Raw genomic sequence first — 22,196 nt, 5'->3', positions numbered from 1 at the left:
TGTGTCATGTCACTGTTTGCTTCTAACAGAGAGCTGCTTTTCTGGCAAGCTTTCGGTCAACGTGTCCTCTGGAATGGCCAAATCGGACTCCTGAAAGAAGAATGCAGGACAAAAATAAAGAAATATAGTCAGAAGTCTAAGCTACTTTCAGTAACTACAAACAACTTGTTTGTATTATTTTTTAATATAGCCGGTGATCACCGCTAGGATTAGAACGTGCAACTGCCACACTTGGTTGGATGCTCAGATTATGCCTGTAATGCACACGTGCTCATATGTACCTGCCGTAATTCAGTACAGATCACTTGCCTATGAGCCGTATTAATTCATATCACCCCTGCCTATCTCTACAGCAATTACATTTCACTTAAGTTTCTTGTATAAATTTGTGTGGATTCTGGGGAATAAACAGTAGGAAGTTGGCGCCCGCATGTGTCGTGCGTCTCACTTCGTCCTTGTCTGCTTAGTGCTGCAACTTTTGTTTTTTAAATTGTACACATTGCCGTTAGTTGTAAAGCATTTACTTACCCAGTTCACTAAAGGTTCGCTTCACATATATTTACATAGTTTGTTTGTTTTCCAAGAAAGTTTGCCAGAGAATTGCTTAGGTGGTGCAATCCGATATGAAACCAAAACCACATTCGCAAAACCCTACCACCGGAGCAAGCCCAGCCAGTATCATCGCCACTGCCACCACAAGATGGTGACTATGGATGACGATCGAATGAGTTCTTGCATAGCATGATGAAGATGCACAGCTTTCAGCCCCATTACAAAAGCATATCAAACTACTTACACATTATTTTACACATGTCGAGTTGAGTGTTCTTGGTGTTCTGGAGAATTGCATGTATTGCAGAAAGACCTAGCAAAGTGGTTAGCCTAGGTGTGAGCCATGATCCTGTTTGTAAAAGCTGCGAAGTAGTTTGATAAATGCAGAATATCAAATGCACTATGGGCTGTACAGAAGACATTAAATTTTTTATAGACAACGGCAAATGCGATACGAGAGTCGATTATTTATACGAACTGTCATACGCTCGCCTCGCCATCCAAGAGGTAACCTGCCACAGTGATGTGGACTAAGGAAGATCATACTAAGTACACAAGCAGAAATGTGAAGTGTTTTGCTGAACAAAGCCAGCAAAAAAAAAATCTTGTTGCAAAATTTGTGATGACAAGGTGGTAGTAAATGCAACACCTTTTACTTAGAGTAAAAATGCAGGTCAGGGCATACAAATGTGTCCGTCATCATATCTGTTAACCCTTCGGCTTTAAAGGGTCAGGACTGCCGACACCATTTAGTCGGAGAGACTCTTGAATTTCTGAACACATTTATTCATTTGTACATCCACATATTAATCACTAAAAAAGAAGCCCCACGAAGACGCCATCCAAGACATAAAAGGACAATGTGCCCACAGATATTTTTGGCAGGTTTGTGTAACTTGTGTTTTCGAAGTACCTCCACGTAAGCCAACATTGGTCACTCTCCACACACACACGCACATGCATGCACGGCACACAAGACGAATGTTAGATGGTTTACTTGTCCCAGCTCCTGCCTTCTTTTGAAAAACGGGGAACTAATTGCAGGTCATCCAACCTAATCCATGCAGCTGAATGAATTATGGAAGGGACATAAGATGCCAACAGTTCCTGCGCAGGCTTCAACCACTGTAGTGCACCTCAGTTCACTATGACACTTGTACATTAAAGTTACCTTCTGGATGCCACTGCCATGCTGTCTTGGTGGCTGTTGAATGTTTGTCACAAAACACAGCATAGGGTTGAGTTGTCAGACACAGAGCGATGTGACGAATGAAATAGAAAGTGACAATAATTATGAAATTAAAACAGACTTAAGATAAGTGGAGACACTGAAATGGTCAAAATTAAAAGTAGCGAGTTCATTACGAGAGAGCGCTAGCTGTGTTCCTTCAAAGAGGCGGTAAAAGAAAGATGTAGAGCACCAACACAAATTTACGTCATCCAATTCGCGAAACGTTCGTACAGACGCATATAAATATATAATATATGTACAAAATGTGTCATGTCACTGTTTGCTTCTAACAGAGAGCTGCTTTTCTGGCAAGCTTTCGGTCAACGTGTCCTCTGGAATGGCCAAATCGGACTCCTGAAAAAAGAATGCAGGACAAAAATAAAGAAATATAGTCAGAAGTCTAAGCTACTTTCAGTAACTACAAACAACTTGTTTGTATTATTTTTTAAATGAGCACCTTTGGATAAGCCCCTGCAACACCTTTATAAAGGGGCCATAACCCACTCAGGAAAAAAAGAACGTAAATTCTCGGGGTATTCATGCCAAAACCACGATCTGATTATGAGGCACACCATTGTGGGTGGGATTCGGGATTAGTTTTGACCACCTGGGGTTCTTTAGTATACCTAAGTACAGGAGCATTTTTGCCCCCCATCGAAATTCGGCCACCGCAGCTGCGATGAACCAGTAAACTTAACAGCACAATGCCCTAGCCACTAGCTAAGCTACTACAGCGGGTGCCACTCAGGAACACTTAAGAGCCAGACCACTTCGGCCAGTTTTGTGAACATTCCCCTACAATATGTATTTCAATAGACAAGATAACAGAGGAGTTCTGCCATTCTGAAGTGTACAGTGTCACAGGGTGTTTTGCAGTTGCTTTCTCACAGCATTGCTTAGCATCATACCATGTGGCTGCCAATGAAGCCTCATTGGGATGGATACGGGCTCCTGCAAGCACTTGAGCAGCCCTTGTCAAGTAATAAAGCGGAGATTTCTTTGGCTCTTTCCCGCACAGTGCATGGATGGCTGTCTGGCTGAGTGGACAGTGCTGATCCCAGAGACAGCTTGAAGAGCCACTAAAGAGAAACGCTGAACTAGTTTAAGCTGGTGAATTTTTGCGGGAACAGGTTGATTATTAGAAGAATGTGAATGTCAAAATTGAATTTCTTGAATTTTGAGCCAATACCAACGTGTCTTTAACACCGTCTGTGTGGAGTCAGATTTCAAAGTACTTAATTCATATTTTGTGCTGTTTTGGCCCAGTAAAAGATCCTGAATTTTGGCAAGGTCAGTTTATGGCTTTTTTTTTAGAATGCAATGCAGTCTACGTTTCACCAAAAACTTAACTAGGCCCAAGCAGGTGACATCACTGCGAGCTGGTGTCACCACCCACATTTCGTTTTGGTTTTTTTCTCGCTTACGAGCTTACAAAGGCTCTTCTCATGTAAGATCGACCAATTTTTCGGTATTGTAGAAGCAGTAATTTGCTAATGCAGCTCGAGTAATTTTTCTTTTTAGTGTTCCTTTACTCTGAGGTGGTTACTTGTTGTGGCGATTCTTATACCAGTTCAAAATGTGCGTCCTCGCAAAGTTTTAAATGTGGTTTGCAGCACTGGCTGATCCTGGAGGCAGTGCAATGTACCCACGCACTCATAGCAATCACCAATAAAGCACCCACGCACCTCGTAGCAATGACCAATAAAGCTGGTGAATAAGTGTTTCCAGCTGAAATTTCAAGCAGAAGCCTGTCCACCCTTCCTTTCAAGGGAGCCCTGCTTCCAGCCAGCGAGTCAGTCACACACGCGAATGCCTCCGCACAAGATGCACTGTCCACAACATCACCTATTACGGCACGTGAACTTGGTAAATCATCCAATGCAGAACATGCCACACCACCATTGAGAGTGAGCCACGCAGCAAAAGAGGAAGGAAAAAACAAAAAGAGGTGGGGCTCGTGACGTAAACGTGATGTGGTCTTACATCTTCGGTATGGGAGAATGCGGGGAAGCTTGCCATCTGGCAGCGTGGCAACGCAACATTTAAATTTCTCCCGTTTCCACTAATAACGAAGCAAACTGAAAAATTCTTGTGGTAAAATACATAACCAAAATTTCCAATGGGGCCCGGTGCGGGGCCCAGTGGGGGGCGTGGGGGCCTTTAAGGCAATTGCTGCTACCACGGTGGCTCTTGCAACAAACTGTATATTACTACTTATGGAGTGCTGCGCCACGGGACACTCCCCCTTGCAGGAGCAGAGGGAGGAGCAGCTCCTCTGCTTCCTGGAACATCCATAGCGTCCCGAGCGGCACAGTCCTCGGCACTTGCAGGCAGCCGCCGATGTAGAGCGCTTCAGTAAACGATAGCAAGACAAGCACTTGAAGGCCAACCGCAACAAGATTCAGGACATCCAGAACAAGCATTTCTAATCGTGTATATATAGCCCGAAACAACCTAAAAATGTAGTAGCAAGTACATTACTGTCACACTCAAACAGTATAAGCACAGATGTGCGAACCAATTCACTATCATCATCTGACTATTTGTATTGCAGGATACAGGTTAAGAGGTTTTTGCTGATCAGGCCTCACTAATACCAATGAGAAACTTATTTCGTATGAAGTTTATACTATACAGTAAAAGCTCGTTAATTCGAACCGCAAGGGGAAGCCGCTTCAGTTGGAATTAACGAAAGTTCGAACTAACGAAAGTGAAGGAGAGCAACAGTACACTGCGATTTGGAAGCAGTAGGGAATGTCAGAAATTTGGCGTGTCAGAAAGTGATGGCGTGTGCCGCGGGCACACGCCATCTTCAAGTTGAAGCTCTGGGTCCGACTGTGCCACACCACCGATGTCCATCGAAACGAACGTTAGCCGAGGCTTAACACTATCACAATGATTCGCGACGGCCGATACCTCCTAAGCTGAAAACAGAGGTGCACAACCGATGAAGACTGCCGAGACAAAGACGCTGAACATGTGAAGGTGGCGAAGGCCCCGATTCGTTGGTTCTTGATTGCAAGCGCAGCTGCGACGTACTTGATTCGCTGTGTTTTGGCGCTTGCCGTGCCATCTCCGCACAACATTAGCAGCTGTACAAGATTTGCAAAGCCTCCGAGATTCACAACGGGCAAGAAGTCTTGGAGGTTACGTAGAACGGAGAGGCGGCAGCCGCCACTGCCTTCTGGCTGACCCCGCGTCGGTTAGATTTTTTTCCGATTTTGCCTTCTCTCGCCGTTCTCTCCGTTTCGGAGGCAATACAGCCTTGTGTGTAGGCAGTAGGTGCTTTTCTCTGGCCGTGTGCCAGGTGAGCGTAGTTCGAATTATCCGTGAGGGAACCTTCTCGCATTCGAATTAACGGACTTTTTTATACAAAGACTTCTGTGGAGCTTGGCCGGACCAAATCGTACAGTTCGAATTATCCATAAATTCGAATTATTGAAGTTCGAATTAACGAGCTTTCACTGTATTATGAATTGAATATTGTGTGATGCTACATGTCCTGTACAGCCTTCAGTGAAATAGTGTCCCTTTGATAGAAAGATGGCAAGAAAAAGTAGTTTTGGCACTTCATATATTAGTGTGTTTCGCACTAGTACCACAATGCTGATTATCTTCACTTTAGAGCTCAAAGAACAAGGGAGGGCATATAAATTCCACATGAACCGCTAATGCAAACGTGCAGCAACTAACCTTTTAGTGTTTTGCTGGCTTGATAGCATGGCAGAGAGGTCATCGCGTTCTTTCTTGAGAACAGCTACCTCACGCTCAAGTTCACGATTGTTTGCCTGTGTAAAACAAAGAAATGGACAAGAAATGTTATGCGATAAACACAACTGACGAAGCACAGCTACACTTGCCAGCTTTTGCTTCAATGCACAATGGGGGCCACTAGTATTGCAGGGTACTTGCAACTCTCCACGCTATTTTATAAGCTTGAAAGCGCGAACACAATGGGGTAATGAATATATAACACGAGAGGGAGTGCCGATGGCTCTAAAAATAAAATGCAGTTAAACCTTGAGTCCGTAAAATCAGAACTTCACTTCATTATAATGAATTTTGATATTTGAAAATGGAAGGAGCCACAAAACTTTCCGTATTATTGGAAAATCTGAAAAATCAACTTTTACTGAGGGGAAAAAAAACATTTTGTAGAATTTGAGAGTCGACGACAAAAGATACGGTTTCGTGTCGTGTCTGCGATATCTTCATGTCGGCGGCATGAAGCAAGACCAGCCACGCTTTCCCGTCCACTCCGTCCCCTGTGGCTGATAGTATCGCCGGCAGTGCGGGGAGCGAATGCTTCGGCTGCTTCTCACTTCAACGCGTCTCTAAACTCAAGATTACGCAACCTCCAGCATTAAATGCACAGGAAGACAACGCATGATGCCATGCCGTCTCAGCGAGCTTGCCTACTCTCTGCACGCGTCGCACATTACCTCTAAAACAGGGCATGCACGCTGCACGCAGAGCCTGCAGCCATGCTAGTAAAGGAGACGTGCACCAACCTCGTACAACATTGTACCGCCGACGTGGAGATGTCATTGACAAAGCTTGAAACCGTAGCGTATTTGCACGATTGTGTGTCGACCTATTGTTTTTCTTTTAATTTCAAAAGCTGAAGTCGGGGGTCAACTTACAATCGAAACCAAAACATGGCACCGAAAAAAAAAAGCGAGACCAACGAGATATCAAGGGAGCTACAACATAGTTACAATTTTATGTTTGCTCTACGGCCCTACATGTAGCTTTCCGCTATCCTATGCATTTGTTCGCTTTTTAGAAGGGTCTTTTAACGTTTTTTATAGTTTTACAGCACACACAGCACTCATGGGGGGTTGTTGATAGTTCGTGGAAGTGCCGCAGTTCCATTTATGGTGACACCCTAAGTCAGCGGCACTTGCGGGAAGTATCGAAAGTTCATGGAAGAGCAGACACCGCTCACATGTTTCTATTTCCATGCAGCTCTAGTTTCATGCGGTCTATTTGACTGCCGGCCACGTGCTACTTCCGTGCTTCCTCAGTCGTCATGAGTGCTCCAAGTCCAGTAAACATTCGGGGCTCGTCCACAGCAGCGTTCAAGAGGGCTGCCATCCTTTACACTGAAGAAACAAATAACTGCGCAGCGGGCCACAAGTTTGATGTTTCTTAATGGTTGGTGTGAGAGTGGCGACTGCAGTGAAGCAAAATTTTCACCTGTGACGGCAAGCTAAGAGGTTTCCGTGGGCCGAAGTCGGGATGTTTTCCGAAGCTGGAGGCCAAGCTTGTGGCGTACATCGCTGAAATGCGTGATCGGTCCCTGCCAGTGACGTACGACATGGTCATGATCTTCGATCAGGATCTTCACCTTTTAAGGACTTGCTCTGCCATGAGTATGAGTGGCAGGCAGGAGAAGACCGCGAACTTACGGCAACCAGACATGTCAAAAGAGCCTCCCTGATGGCTGTGTGTGGTTGGGTCTTTCGGCATGGACTTATGTATGTATGCAAATGCACTTAAATGAGCACGTCACACGTATTGTTCGCCGTGAACTCGAGGCTACCAGTCCCGCACCGTTCCATTCACGCCCACTTGAACCCACCATTGACCAACCAACCCCAGCGATCTCTCTCATTCCGGCAGTTGCACGGCAAGAATTTGCACACCTATAGTTTTCCTGCTGCCTGCTCTGTCTCCCAACCTGAAGCCCGACCAGTGCCGACTGCTTCGCCTCACGGCGATCTGTATTCCCCTCCCAGATACCACAACCCTACCGAGTGGAGAACTCCGAACGACAAGCCCATTTGCTTCCGTTGCCTCCGCATTGGCCACGTTGCTCGCCACTGCCGCACCGCCTGGACGTTGCCATATTTGAGCTCCTTTTCCCTGTCTCCTCGCCCCCATATGCTGACCTGTGCCGTTACTCGCCTCGCCGCATGCCTCCTACCTCTGATGTATCCGTTGATGTCAGTCATCCTGCTCGCTCGCCGCCACCTCAGCACCGTCAACCCCTGTTGCCCCAGGCACCCCACTATTCATCGCCGACCAATTACGAACCATCCCAGACGGAAAACTAGACCATGCAGCTCCTGGAGGCAGTGCTGCATTATCTTCGTCGTGTCGAAATCCTCCATTGACGCTCCCAACGAACCAGAAGTTACTTGATGTTAAGGTCGACGGTGTCCCCTTTGACGGTGTTAATAGATACTGGAGCCCAGCTGTCCATAATGAGTTGTAATCTCCGTCGTTGACTGCGGAAAGTTCTCACGCCTCCTACTCCTCGAGCCGTACGCGTGGCCGATGGCAGCGCTGTTGACGTGACTGGAATGTGTACTTCTCGTATAAGTATCGCCAGCCGCCACATTCCTGTTCCTTTTCCTTTTACCAATCCTCCCCATGACCTAATCCTCAGACTCGACTATCTTTTGGCGCATTCAGCTTTGATCGACTGTTCTGCCGCTACCCTTTGCCTCCAACTTTCTCTAATCGCGCATATTCGTGCTGAACTGCTGAACAACTTTAGTACGGCTGCCTTCGTCCCCGTGCCGCCTAAATCCTTGACTTTCGTCGATTTGCTATAATCTTTTCCTGCGCCCGATGGTGATTACGTCGCCACACCTGTTCCTGATGTCCTTTTTGATATGAAGTGCTGTGCCACACGTGTCAAACATGATTCGTTCCTTATGTTACGTCATAGGCAAGCAGCCTATATATCTAGTTCGCTGTCGCTGAAATAAAGAGTGCGGTACGTGCTCTTAGATCGTCTCCGTCACTCTGCCACCCGCCACAACAGTGGCGACGAGGGTGACCACCCCGCGGAGCCCCCACCACGAACAGTGGCGTCTGGGTAGCGCTGGGAGTCCTGCTAGGTACTGAAAGTAATCGAGTCTACGGAGCATCGGCGGTCATGGCCCTGGCTACGAACCTCGGTACCCCAAGTTTTGACGAAAATCAAGATAAGTGGGATATTTACTTGACTCGACTGGAGGCATTTTTTGAAGCAAATGATATTAAGACAGATGATAAGAAAAGGGCGCTCTTGGTTTCGACACTATCAACGAAGACGGTAGGCGTTCTTGCTGGACAGTGCGCCCCTCAGAAAGTAAACGCCCTGAGTTACAAGGACGCACTTACCATCCTAAATAACCACTATGCGCCGAAGACTAATGAGGTTGCCGCAAGTTACAAGTTCTTTACAAGGGATCAGGCTGCAATCGAATCTGTCCGGGACTATGTTGTTGAGCTACGGAAGCTTGCGGATAATTGTCACTTCGGCACCAGTTTGAATCGTATGTTACGGGACCACATTGTTTGTGGCATCCGAAATCAGGCTGTGCAGCAGACGCTGCTTGAAAAACTGAGCTCGCACTTGCCCAAGCTGAAACGAGTGCCATAGCAGCAGAGACAGCGGCACTGGAAGTAAGCGCCATGACTGGACTTGATAATGAGGCAGCGGTGTGCATTGTAGCGAATAAATCGCGCCGATATCAGGCCTTCACTAAAGATAAGCAAAGCCATACTGAGTGCGCACGCTGCGGAAACTACGATCACGAAGCAAGCGACTGTCCGCACAAAAAGGAGCAGTGTTTTCGCTGTCGGAAGACTGGTCATTTCGCAAAAAAATGCCGCTCTCAGTCGGGGCTGCGGGCTGGTCGTAGGTACAATGGCGTCGCTAACGCAGTTCATTATGAGAGCGCTGTATCCGAAACCGAGGAAGGCGATATTTCATCAGTCTTCACATTGCAGGAATCACGGGAAAAGAAATCTTTGCTCCAGGCGTTCCGCAGAGTTATCCACTGGGGTGGCGTGCCCATGAACATGATCACTGACACGGGATCACCGTTTTCTATCATTCCGCAGGAGGTGTATCTAAAGCACCGTCCGAGTTGGCCACGCTTATCGAAATGCAAACACACGCTCAACTGTTACTTGGGCAAGTTACCCATTGTCGGTGAACTGCACCTTGAAGCCCATTTTGCGGGGAAGACTGTACCTGCCACACTGATAGTTACAGGCTGCTCGGGTCCCAGCCTTTGCGGAAGGGACTTAATCCAAGCGTTCTCGCTTTTGCCGTCCGGGTTTCTCGCTGTGGTTCGATCGATGTCAGCAGATCCCGACAGCCTCAGGACCGAGTTTCCTGCCCTTTTTGAGCCAGGACTTGGAAACATTCAGGGGCCACCTGTGAAATTCCACATTCGAGAAGGTGCCCAACCGAAGTTCCACAAGGCGCGGTCAATTCCTTATGCTCTTCGTGAAAAAGTGGAAAGGGAGCTGGACCGTTTAGTAGAGCAAGGCATATTATCGTCCATAGCACATTCTGAGTGGGCGGCGCCAATCGTACCAGTACTGAAGAAAGCCGGTTCCCTTCGCATCTGCGGCGATTTCAAAACTACAATCAATGCTGCGTGCATAATTGAGCAGTACCCTTTACCAAACATTGAAGACATTTTCGCGTCGCTACGTGGGGGATATGGATTTTTCACAACACTGGACCTTAAGGATGCATATAACCAACTCCCATTGAATGAGGAGGCGAGGAAGTTGACCGTGGTAAACACTCACAAGGGGTTGTTCTGCTATAACCGTCTTCCGTTTGGAGTTGCCTCGGCTGCCGCGATTTTTCAGCGGCGCATGGAAACGGTCCTGGCCGGTTTTCCAGCCGTGCAAGTGTATTTGGACGATGTATTGATAGCGGAACGTCAAGACGATAATGGCTCAGTGCTTCGGGACGTTTTGCGCAGGCTTCAAGAAAATGGTATCAAGCTGAAGGCTGAAAAATGCCACTTTCGCAAAGACTCAATCGTCTACCTGGGCCATCGCATTGACAAAGACGGCTTGCATCCGCTTGAGAAGAACCTAGCAGCAATACGCGACTCGCCACGGCCTACGAATGTGAGCGAACTGCGCTCTTTCTTGGGTCTGTTGGCTTATTATCAGCGGTTCTTGCCACACATGTCAACGATGCTGGTGCCGTTGTATCTTTTGCTTGAAAAAGAGCATAAATGGCACTGGGGAACGGCGCAGGAAAATTCATATCTCAAGGCTAAACAAACACTTCCGAGTTCGCCTGTTCTGACGTATTCCAATCCCAACCAACCAGTGCGTTTTGAATGCGATGCGTCACCTTCGGGTTTAGGTGCCGTAATCTCGCACCGAATCTGAAAATTGGATAAGCCCATTGCTTTCCGTTCACGCACGTTAACACACGCCGAAAAGAATTATTCTCAGCTCGAGAAGGAAGCGCTCGCACTGGTATTCGGAGTAACAAAGTTTCGAGACTACCTGCTGGGCCGCGAGTTTATATTGGTCACGGACCACCAACCACTGGTGGGACTTCTACGAGAAGATCGACCTGTGCCCCCAACGGCGTCGGCACGTATTCAGAGATGGGCTCTGTTTCTAAGCCAATATAGCTACCGCATAGAGTACAAGGCCGGCAAGGAAAACGCCAACGCGGACGCACTCAGCCGCTTGCCCGTGCCGATAACAGACGTTTGTCGATCGGGCACCTTACCAGAATACGTATTGTCTACAGAGACCCTTGACAGCTCGTTCGTGCCAGCGGATGCCATACGGGCGCTGACGAACGGAGATGAAAACCTTAGCGTTGTGCAGCACTTTGTACTGAATGGATGGCCTAAACGCTTGCCACCGTGTCACAATCACCTTCAACCTTATTTTTGCAGAAGACTGGAGCTGTCAAGCGTAGAAGGCCTGCTCTACTGGGGTCATCGCATCGTCGTACCCCGCAAAGCGCGAGTCTCCATGCTCGCTGAGCTACATCGGTCACACCAGGGTGCATCTGCGATGAAAAGACTGGCTCGGACGCTGTTCTGGTGGCCTGGGTTGGATGGTGAGATCAAAAGCTTTGCACGTTCGTGCATTTCATGTGTACAAGCTCAGCCAATGCCCCATCAACAGGTTCCTATCTGTTGGCCAGAAACGGGAACCAAATGGTCAAGGCTTCACATTGATTACGCCGGACCGATAGAGGGATGCATGCTGTTCATAGTCGTCGACTCGCATACTAAATAGATTGAGGCACTTCCCGTCAACTCGGCGACCACAGAAGTCACAATTGCGCGGCTTCGAGAATTGTTTGCGCGTTTTGGCTTGCCGCAAACAGTTGTATCAGATAACGGGCCTCAGTTTGCAAGTCAGCAGTTTTCCCAGTTCATGACTGTCAACAACATAACTCATCTACGTAGTGCGCCGTACCACCCACTATCTAATTAATGGTCTCGCAGAGCGTGCAGTCCGCACAATAAAGGATGGCCTTCTTAAGCACTCGATGGTGAATGATCTCGAAACAAAACTAGCACGAGTGCTCCTAGGCTATCAACATACCCCACTGCCGTGGGGCAAGTTTCTTTCAGAGATGCTGCTGAACTACCAAATTCGTTCGCGCTTGGATACTTGCCTCCCTTCTCTACCTCAAAGTTACTCGCAGCCTCCCAGATTCCAGTCCGGCGACCAAGTGTGGGTGCGCAACTTTGGCCAAGGGGAGCGTTGGCGTCCAGGCATCGTCAAGAGCATAGAGGGTTCACGCCTTGTAACGGTCGACATTCCAGATGGTCTAGCCAGACATCACTTCGACCAAATTTTCCGTCGCGTGCCTGTGTCACCCGTGACCCCAAAAGCGGAGGCTCCCGACTCGCTTCAACCCAGCCTGGACAACAAGAATCGGCCCACGTCAGCACCAGAAGCCCAGTGCAGCCTGGCCACTCCAGAAGCAAGTGGCGCTGCGCCTGTTCCTTCGAAAACAGCTCCAACGTCCGTCCCAGCCGAACAGGCTCTCTCTCCCCCAAGTCCGCCGGTCTTACGGAGGTCTACCCGACAACGAAGACCCGAGCAAAAATGCAGTTTTAAAAGAAAGGGAGCAGTGATATGAAGTGCTGTGCCACACGTGTCAAACATGATTAGTTCTTTTTATGTTACATCATAGGCAAGCAGCCTATATATCTAGTTTGCTGTCACTGAAATAAAGAGTGCGGTACGTGCTCTTGGATCGTCTCCGTCACTCTGCCACCCGCAACAACACTTTTGAGGTGCAATATTGTTTTGGAAGGATGAAATAATACAGACGAAGACGAAGATTGCGAGACGCTGGCTGCTGCGTGTTGTTGGTGGTCAGCCATCTGGTCTACGCCGACTCATCCTGTATATATATTGTAAATACAGTCTTAACATCCCCATAACATATTGGTGGAGGTGTGGGGTACCATGGCTGGAAACGGAGCTCCGCAGTGGATGTCACATGACCGTTTGCATCATGAATGACTTTGAGCACACGTTATCAATGTCGTTTCTGCCTCCAACGTCCCCGTCGCCACCTACGTCGCTGTCGCCTTCGGTTGAGGTTATGCAACCCAAGGATCCTGGAACTTTCTGCGGGACCGATGGCGCCGACGCTGAAGAGTGGGTGGCTATGTATGAACGCGTGAGTGGAATGAACAGACGGGACCCTACACTTATGCTAGACACCTGTTGTTCTACCTACAAGGTAGGGCAAAGGTGTGGTACGAAAACCATGAAGAGGAGCTCACCAGCTGAGACCAATGCAAAGAGCAAACCAAGGGCAAACCAGCCGGCCGTAACATTGCCGCAAAGCAGGAACTGGCCTCCCGTGCCCAATCCCCCATGGAGACCTATGAATCGTACATCCAGGACATGCTGGCACTTTGTCGTAAAGCCGATTGCGACATGACAGAAGTTGAAAAGCTCAGGCAAGTGCTTAAGGGCATTGCTGACGATGGCTTCATCTGCTCATATGCAAAAGATGTTCTACAGTTGATGCCACCATTAAAGAGTGCCGCCAATTCCAGCAGGCAAAAAGCCAATGCGTCTCGAAACCATTCACCAGACTTCCCAATACTGCCGCAACGTCGACTTGTGAAGATCAACCCGCACAGCAACAAGCGTCCCAATCAGAGGAGGTGGTGCGAATCGTTCGACGTGAACTGGATGCGAGGGCACATACAGCTTCCTGTTCGCGTAGCCCTGATGCTACCACTTTTTCGGTTCCCCTCGTACAAGCCATCGTTGCCGCGTGGACACCAGTCGTGCTCACCGCAAACATGTCGCCCATCTTCCCGTTTGCCACAGCCACATCGCCTTTCATCCCCTGCGGCTTTGGGCCGCAACTTTTCGGAAAACTAAGAAATGCAGCCCTCTGAGGTGGTGCTGCATTGCCTACTACTGCAGCAAATCCTCTGTCAGTGCCCATAAGGAAAAGCGTAATTGACGTTAAAAGAGACAGCATACCTATCCAAGCACTCATCGACACTGGAGCGCACGTTTCTGTGATGAGTGCATGACTACGTAGACGTTTAAAGAAGGTCCTCACCCAGGCTTTGTATGGCCGACGGCAGCGTGTTGCTTGTTCTTGGAATGTGTACTGCGCGTTTAAGTAAAGCCGGCCACCCTACTTCTGTTCTGTTTGCTGTGATCGACAACTGCCCTCATGACGTTATCCTTGGATTGGACTTTTTGTCGACTCATTCTGCTCTCATAGACTGCGCAACCAGCGTCATTCATTAAAACTGCCTCAACTCGCCGATGCACCGAGCACCGCCCCACCGCACATGTGCTTGCTTTACGATGCGCGTCTGGCATCCGAGGCAGTTCCTTACGTCACTTTGACCGCTCAGCCACAGGTTCCTGATGCTGAATATGTGCTTCGCCCCATCGTTGACGTGCTTTTGCACCGGAATGTTGTTGTAGCGCATACCCTGGTCACGGTTACTAATAACGACACCATTCTACTGCTTCTGAATTTCAGCCTGTGCCCTCACGTGATTCCGGCCAGCATGTTCTTGGCCAGCGTTTCTAGTGGTTCCGAATTTTGCATTGAGAGTCTGAATGCCGAGAGTGGTTTCTTAGCACCAATTGCAGCTCACAGCTCTGGTTCCTTAATGGATGACCTCGCGAAAATGATTGCACCTGACCTCAGCTCAGCACAGGACACGGACATACATCTCCTGCTTGAATTGCACAAAAACATCTTTGATTTCGGCGACCAGCTTTCAGGCCAAACATCTGTCGTTCACCACCGTATAAACACTATAGACACGAATCCTATTCGTCGGCGTCCCTATCTTGTATCGCATGCTGGACGTCGAGTCATCTAATCTGAAGTGGACAAAATGCTCTGCAAAGGGGTCATCGAGCCATCAGCCAGCCCTTGGTCCTCGCCTGTCGTTCTTGTGAAAAAGAAAGATGGTACCGGGCATTCTTGCGTCGTTTATAGCCACTTAAACAAGACCACGCGCAAAGACGTCTACCCACTACCACGCATCGATGACGACTTGGACTGCTTACACGGAGCTAAATACCTCTCGTCCATCCATCTTCGATCCGGTTAATGGGAGATTTCAGTTGATGAAACGGACCGCAAGAAGGCAGCCTTCATCACGCCAGCTGGTTTATATCAGTTCAAAGTCATGCCCTTTTACCAATGCAATGCTCCTACGTCATTTGAACGTATGATGGACTCTCTTCTGCGAGGATACAAATGGATCACCTGTCTTTGTTACCTTGACGACGTTATTGTTTTCTCTCCCACGTTCGGCAGCCACATTGCCCGACTCGCTACCATTCTTGCAGTCTTCCGAAAAGCTGGCCTCCAACAGAACTCCTCGAAGTGTCGATTCTGGCGCTGTCAGGTTACCGTGTTGGGACACCTGGGGCAGCATAACGTAAAACTATTCCCGTATGTTTTTATTCCAATCTCCTGACGTCAAATTTGCGTAACCGCCGAGGCAAGCATCGGGCGGTCGCAGGGTTTTCTGAACAAACCAATCAAATGCTCCCCTCGCTCATAAGAGGTAACTTTTGCTTGCTTGAAAAACAAATAACATTGCCTGCACTGAGCAGCTTCTCTTATCTAATTGGCTCACAAGAGGCGAGGAGCATGCTCAAGAGGAGAGGGATTCGATGGGGCCGAGCCACTGCACCGAATATCGATAACCAGATCAAGAGGGTCATGCCGGCGTCTGCGATTGGTCCGCTTTCTCTTACTTAGCTTGCAGTGGCTCGTCGACAATCGCAGCAGCATGCAACGGAAGCTTAAGAATGACGCTAAAACAGATCTTCAGCAAAGGAGAGTTGGCAGAACCGAGGTCGTAAACGTGCCGAAAGTTCTCGAAAAGGTTACTTGGCAACACAAAGAGCTTTATTATATGCGAATAAACCCATGCTCTCCGGCAGGAGCAAGTAGCCAGTGCCGGAGCGATCGGCGGCAGCCATCTTTCATTCTTTTAAGAACGGGGCAGCTTGCGGCTATTCAGAAGAAAATTCAGTTTTGTTCAACATATTAATGCTTCTCTTCACGCGGTAAGCTTCTCTTCACTTTGACGCGGTAAGCTTTTGGGGTTTTGTGACGTCTCGTGACAGGCAGGTGAAGTGGGTGCAGCCCAAAAACTTTTGACCAATAGCCGAGGGCTAATGGCAAAAATGCGTCGAATCAGAAAGAACCTTTTTTATTTTGTGCGGTCAAATTATACATAATCAGTGTGTACACATCATATCAGATGGGTAGCTATCCCAGTTTTTGTGACGTTGCGTGACAGACAGGTGAAGGTGGGGTGTTCCAAAAAAGTTTTTGACCAATCGCGGTGCACTGATTGAAGAATTGGAATAGTTTTATGTTATAGCGCCCCTGGTTGACACATCCAGTGTTCAACCAGACCCAGAAAAAGTTCGCACCGTATGCAGTTTGCCTGTGCCACATTCTGCTTCTGACGTGTGCTGCTTCCTACTCCTGTGTTCTAACTTTCGCCGTTTCATCGAAACTTCGTGGCGGACGTTGCTCGGCCTTTGACAGAACTTCTAAAGAAGAACACGCCATTCTCATGGGGCCCGGAGCAGGCTCATGCGCTCACCGCCCTCATCGGTTTTCCGACTACTCCTCCCATACTTGGCCACTTCTATCTACCTGCACCAAATGAAGTTCGCACTGACGCAAGCGGCCATGGCATCAGCGCTGTTCTCGTCCAACAACAGAATAGCACCGAGTGCGTGATAGCTCACGCCAGCTGCCTGTTGTCCCTTCTCCCACCCTCCCTTCGTGCCACATGTTGCAAGTGAGTACACTCGTGAAGTCATCAATCGTGCTCACATTGGCACGTCAAGTCGGCCGATCTCGTTTATTAGCCTCGCAGCATACACAACAACAGCATTATGAACGGTGCCATCGCGATGTTAAGTTCGCGCCAGGTGCTTGGGTGCTCCTCTGGTCACCATGTCGTCGGGCTGGCCTCTCCCAGAAGCTTCTCTGTCGCTACACAGGGCCTTATGAAGTCCTACGTCAAGTTACTGACGTAAATTACGAGATTTCGCCGCTACAGTTTGATGCATCCTCAAGTCCGACGCCCATTGACGTCGTGCATGTTTCGCGGCTGAAGCCATACTTCACTCGCAATGCACTCACTCTTTCACTTACTCTCAATTCACTTCACTCGCCCATGGTGCTTGTTAAAAAGAAAGATGGCACATGGAGTTTCTGCATAGTTTATCGTTATCTAAACCGCATTACCAAGAAACACGTCTGCCCCTTGCCTTGCATTGACGACGTCTTCGATTGTCTCCACGGTGCCAACTACTTTTCATCAGTAGACCTGCGTTCTGGTTATTGGCAGATTTCTGTGGATGAAAAAGACCAAGAGAAGATCGTGTTCGTCCCTCCTGAGAAAAGGTTTATTGGCGGCTCCTAATGTAACGGCACAGCAACCGGGAACGGCGAAGCAGCCCGAAGCACTGTCCAAACGGACGCCAGCAATCAACAGCGCGAGCCGAGACGAGCCGCGCGTTGGCGATGCGGCTGTGCCGCGAGGCGCGTCTTCTTCTTCACAATCTCCCCCCGGACAAAAAGAGCCATCCTGGCGCCTTAAGAATCGGGAGGCAGAGGGTCGTGGTAGGGCTTGAGACGCGAGACGTGGACAATGTCACGTCCACGCCGGCGCAAGTCTTCAGGTGGTGACAGGGGCTCAATGAGAAAATTCACCGGGGATGTTTGCTCCAAGACTCGGTAAGGCCCTTCGAATTTTGGGACGAGTTTCGAGGAAAGCCCCGGCGTTTGGAAAGGGACCGACAACCACACAAGAACGCCTGGAGCGTAGGTCGTGCTTGGATGCGTGTCGAGGCGGTTTTCTTTCTGGCGCTGCTGTTGCTCTGCCGTAAAGGAGCGCGCTAGCTGGCGGCATTCTTCGGCTTGTCGGGCGACGTCGGAAACAGGTAGACACTCGGAGGCGTCAGGACGGTATGGAAGGAGCGTGTCGATGGTATGCGTAGGCTCTCGGCCATACAGGAGGAAGAAAGGTGAAAATCCCGTAGTGGCCTGGATCGCGGTGTTGTACGCGAACGTGATGAATGGAAGGATACGGTCCCAGTTACCATGATCAGACGCCACGTACATAGAGAGCATATCACCAAGTGTGCGGTTAAATCGCTCTGTGAGCCCGTTAGTCTGTGGATGGTATGCCGTGCTTGTCCGATGAATAATATGGCATTCCGAAAGCAAACTTTCGACGACTTCGGAGAGGAAGGCGCGACCTCGATCGCTGAGGAGTTCCCGAGGTGCGCCGTGTCGAAGCACGAAGCGATGTAGGACGAAAGAGGCTACATCCCGCGCTGTAGCACTTGGTAAAGCTGCAGTTTCGGCGTAGCGTGTCAAATGATCAATAGCAACGACGATCCACCGATTGCCGTCTGGTGTCATAGGAAGCGGGCCGTATAGGTCGATGCCGACGCGATCGAAGGGTGTGGCAGGGCACGGGAGCGGCTGCAAGGCACCAGATGGGCGTAAAGGCGGCGATTTGCGGCGTTGACAGTCAAGACAGCACCGAACAAACTTGTGTACAAAATTGTACATGCCGCGCCAGTAGTAGCGGTGGCGAAGTCGTTCGTACGTCTTGAAGACTCCGGCATGGCCACACTGCGGATCGTTGTGGAAAGCGGCACATATTTGAGACCTTAAGCTGCGGGGAACCACCAGAAGCCACCGACGACCATCAGGAGTGTAATTGCGTCGGTGCAGCAGCTGGTCACGAATGGCAAAATGAACTGCTTGGCGTCGGAGGGTTCGGGATACAGGGATGGTCGACGATCCAGAAAGATAGTCGAAAAGAGAAGCGACCCACGGGTCACGACGTTGTGCAGTTGCAAAGGAGTCCATGTCGAGAGATGACACGGAATGTGCTGAAGTTGTTGCGCAGGCCGAGTCTGGAGGTAAAGGTGAACGAGACAAGGCATCTGCGTCGGAGTGTGTGCGTCCACTGCGGTAGACGACGCGAATATCGTACTCCTGGATGCGTAGAACCCAACGGGCTAGGCGGCCAGTGGGATCTTTCAAGTTGGCGAGCCAACAAAGCGCATGGTGATCTGTGACCAAGTCGAATGGGCGCCCGTACAGATATGGTCGGAACTTGCCAAGTGCCCATACTAAAGCCAAGCACTCTTTTTCGGTCACGCTGTAATTGGCCTCAGGCTTCGTCAGTGTGCGACTCGCATAGGCGACTACATATTCGGGGTAGCCCGCCTTTCGTTGGGCGAGTACGGCGCCGAGACCGACCCCGCTGGCATCTGTATGTACTTCAGTTGCAGCTGACGGGTCGAAATGGCGAAGAATAGGTGGGGAGATGAGAAGACGACGCAGCGTAGCAAAGGCGGAGTCACATGCAGGGGACCAGCAGGAGAGGGCGGCGTCACCGCGTAGAAGCTGAGTCAATGGCGCCATGATCGATGCGAAATTTCGAACAAAGCGCCGGAAATATGAGCATAGGCCCACGAAGCTTCGAAGTTCTTTGATGGTCTGAGGCTTCGGAAACTCAGCGACTGCTCGAAGTTTTGCAGGATCGGGTAGAACGCCGTGCTTGGACACAACGTGGCCTAAAATGGTGAGCTCTCGCGCGGCGAAGCGACACTTCTTGAGGTTGAGTTGAAGGCCAGCGTTCGTTAGACAGGTCAAAACTTGTCTAAGGCGGAGCAGGTGAGTAGGAAAATCAGGCGAGAAAACCACGACATCGTCGAGGTAACACAGACATATAGACCACCTGAGGCCACGCAGCGTGTTGTCCATGAGTCGTTCAAAGGTGGCAGGGGCGTTACAAAGCCCGAAAGGCATCACCTTAAATTCATATAAACCGTCAGGTGTAATGAACGCGGTTTTCTGGCGATCGGCCGCAGCCATGGGGACCTGCCAGTACCCTGAACGCAAGTCAAGGGACGAGAAAAATTCTGCGTCCTGAAGACTGTCGAGGGCGTCATCGATGCGCGGCAAAGGATAGACGTCTTTGCGCGTTACCTTATTTAACCGACGGTAGTCGACGCAAAAGCGAATAGACCCGTCCTTCTTGCGAACGAGAACGACAGGAGATGCCCAGGGACTGTGCGAAGGTTGAATAACATCACGGCGCAGCATATCTTCGACTTGGGTGGTAATGACACGACGCTCTTCGGCAGACACGCGATATGGTCGTTGACGTAACGGCTGATGTGAACCGGTGTCAATGTAGTGCTGCACTTCCGACGTGCGGCCCAGGTGAGGTTGTGAAACGTCGAATGAACTTCTAAATTTGTGCAGGAGATCAAGAAGGTCGGCGCGTTCGGCAGGTGTGAGGGTATCGGCGATGGCACGCGAGAACGCAACCCTGGACGTTTCTTCAAGCGCGGACATCGAAGATGCTTGGCCGGGGTCGACGTCAAAAGAGTCTCCAGGGACGTCAACCAAAGACGAAGAGTCGAGGAGTTCCACGAAGCCAAGGCATTCACCAACGAGCAACGTAAGAGGCGCACAGAGGGGATTGTAAAAGTAGATATTGCTGCAGCCGCCAGCCATGTCAAGCGTCGCGAAGGGTAGTGGGAGAGATTTACGGCTCATGAAGACGTCGGACGGCGTGAAGAGGACCGTTGCATCAGCTATGGCATCGCAAAAGACGGGGACGAGGGCGAAGGAGCCAGGTGGAATATCTGTGTCCTCGCGCACGGTAAGTTTAGAAGGGCGGTCGCAATCTTCGTCCAAGGGTGCGTCACAAGGGGAAAATTCAACTTCGGCGCGTGCGCAGTCGATCACAGCTTTATGACTGGATAAGAAGTCCCATCCGAGGATGACGTCATGCGAGCAGGTGGGAAGAACAATACACTCGACGATGTAAACAATGCCGTGAATAAGCACACGTACAGTACAGGCTGCGTGCGGAGTGACGGGCTGCGCGCTTGCCGTACGAAGCGACAGTCCGGAAAGCGGCGTGGTCACCTTGCGCAGCGAACGGCACAGCTTGGCGGCTATCACAGAAACGGCTGCGCCGGTATCCACAAGAGCGAATGCAGGAACACCTTCTACACAAATTTCGACGACGTTAGCAGGAGAAGCGCGAGGACTTTGACAGTTCGAATGGGGCGCAGTTCTTGCCTCTTGAACTGCGACGTTCAGTTTTCCTGGTCAGGTGGTGCGGGTCGCCGACGCATTGGGGAGAGCGAGCGTCGGCGAGGGGATGGCGAGCGACGCGAAGGAAATTCTGGGATGTCAGCACGAGCATACGGTTGGGGGGAAGAAGCGGCGTATTGGCGAAATGGCTGGCTGCCGTACTGGAAGGGCCGCGAGGCGTCGCCGAACGCTTGAGGACGACGGCGGCAATATCGGGCGACGTGTCCGGGAGTGCAGCAAGAATAACAGATGGGTCGATTGTCAGGTGTCCGCCAAGGATTAGCTCGCGGTGTGGTCCAAGATGTAGCATGGGCTTCCGGTGGCAACGGTTGGGACTGGGTCGTGAAAGACGCCGGTGGAGGCCTGCGTACTGCCTGGGCGTACGTAAGAGGCGCGGCCACAGGCAGGACTGGCTGCGCATAGGTGAGAGGCGTGGCGACAGGCTGCACTGCCCGCGTAGAGTTGAGATTCACGGCTGCAGGCGGGTGATGTGGTGCGGAAGGGACAACTTGGGCGACCTCTTCGGAAATGAGGGTGCGGAGCGTGTTTGGAAGACGGGAGGTGGGCTCCTGAGTGAAGGGGACTAAAGAAAGTTGGCGGGCAACTTCCTCACGCACAAAGTCCTTGACCCGCTGAAAGAATGAGGATGGGTCGTACATGTTGTCAAGGCTCGCCAACAAGTCGTCGCTTCCCAAAGGACGCCGAGTCGAAGCGCGTTGCTTCCTCAACTCATCGTAACTTTGGCACAGGCTGACAACTTCAGACACAGTGCGCGGATTCCTGGCTAGGAGCATCTGGAATGCGCCGTCATCGATGCCTTTCAGTATATGGCGAATTCGCTCAGCTTCGGGCATTGCGGCGTTGACTCGTTTACAAAGGTCCACGACGTCTTCTATGTAGCTTGTGAACGTTTCCGCCGTGTGCTGTGCTCGGGCTCGTAAGCGCTGTTCGGCACGGAGCTTGCGAACAGCGGGTCGGCCGAACACTTCCGTAAAGGTGGTCTTGAAG

This window comes from Dermacentor albipictus, unplaced genomic scaffold (genome assembly GCF_038994185.2).
Source record: "Dermacentor albipictus isolate Rhodes 1998 colony unplaced genomic scaffold, USDA_Dalb.pri_finalv2 scaffold_11, whole genome shotgun sequence".
NCBI classification, from domain to species: Eukaryota; Metazoa; Arthropoda; class Arachnida; order Ixodida; family Ixodidae; genus Dermacentor; species Dermacentor albipictus.
The sequence above is the reverse complement of the archived record's forward strand: the minus strand, read 5'-3'. Positions refer to the sequence as shown.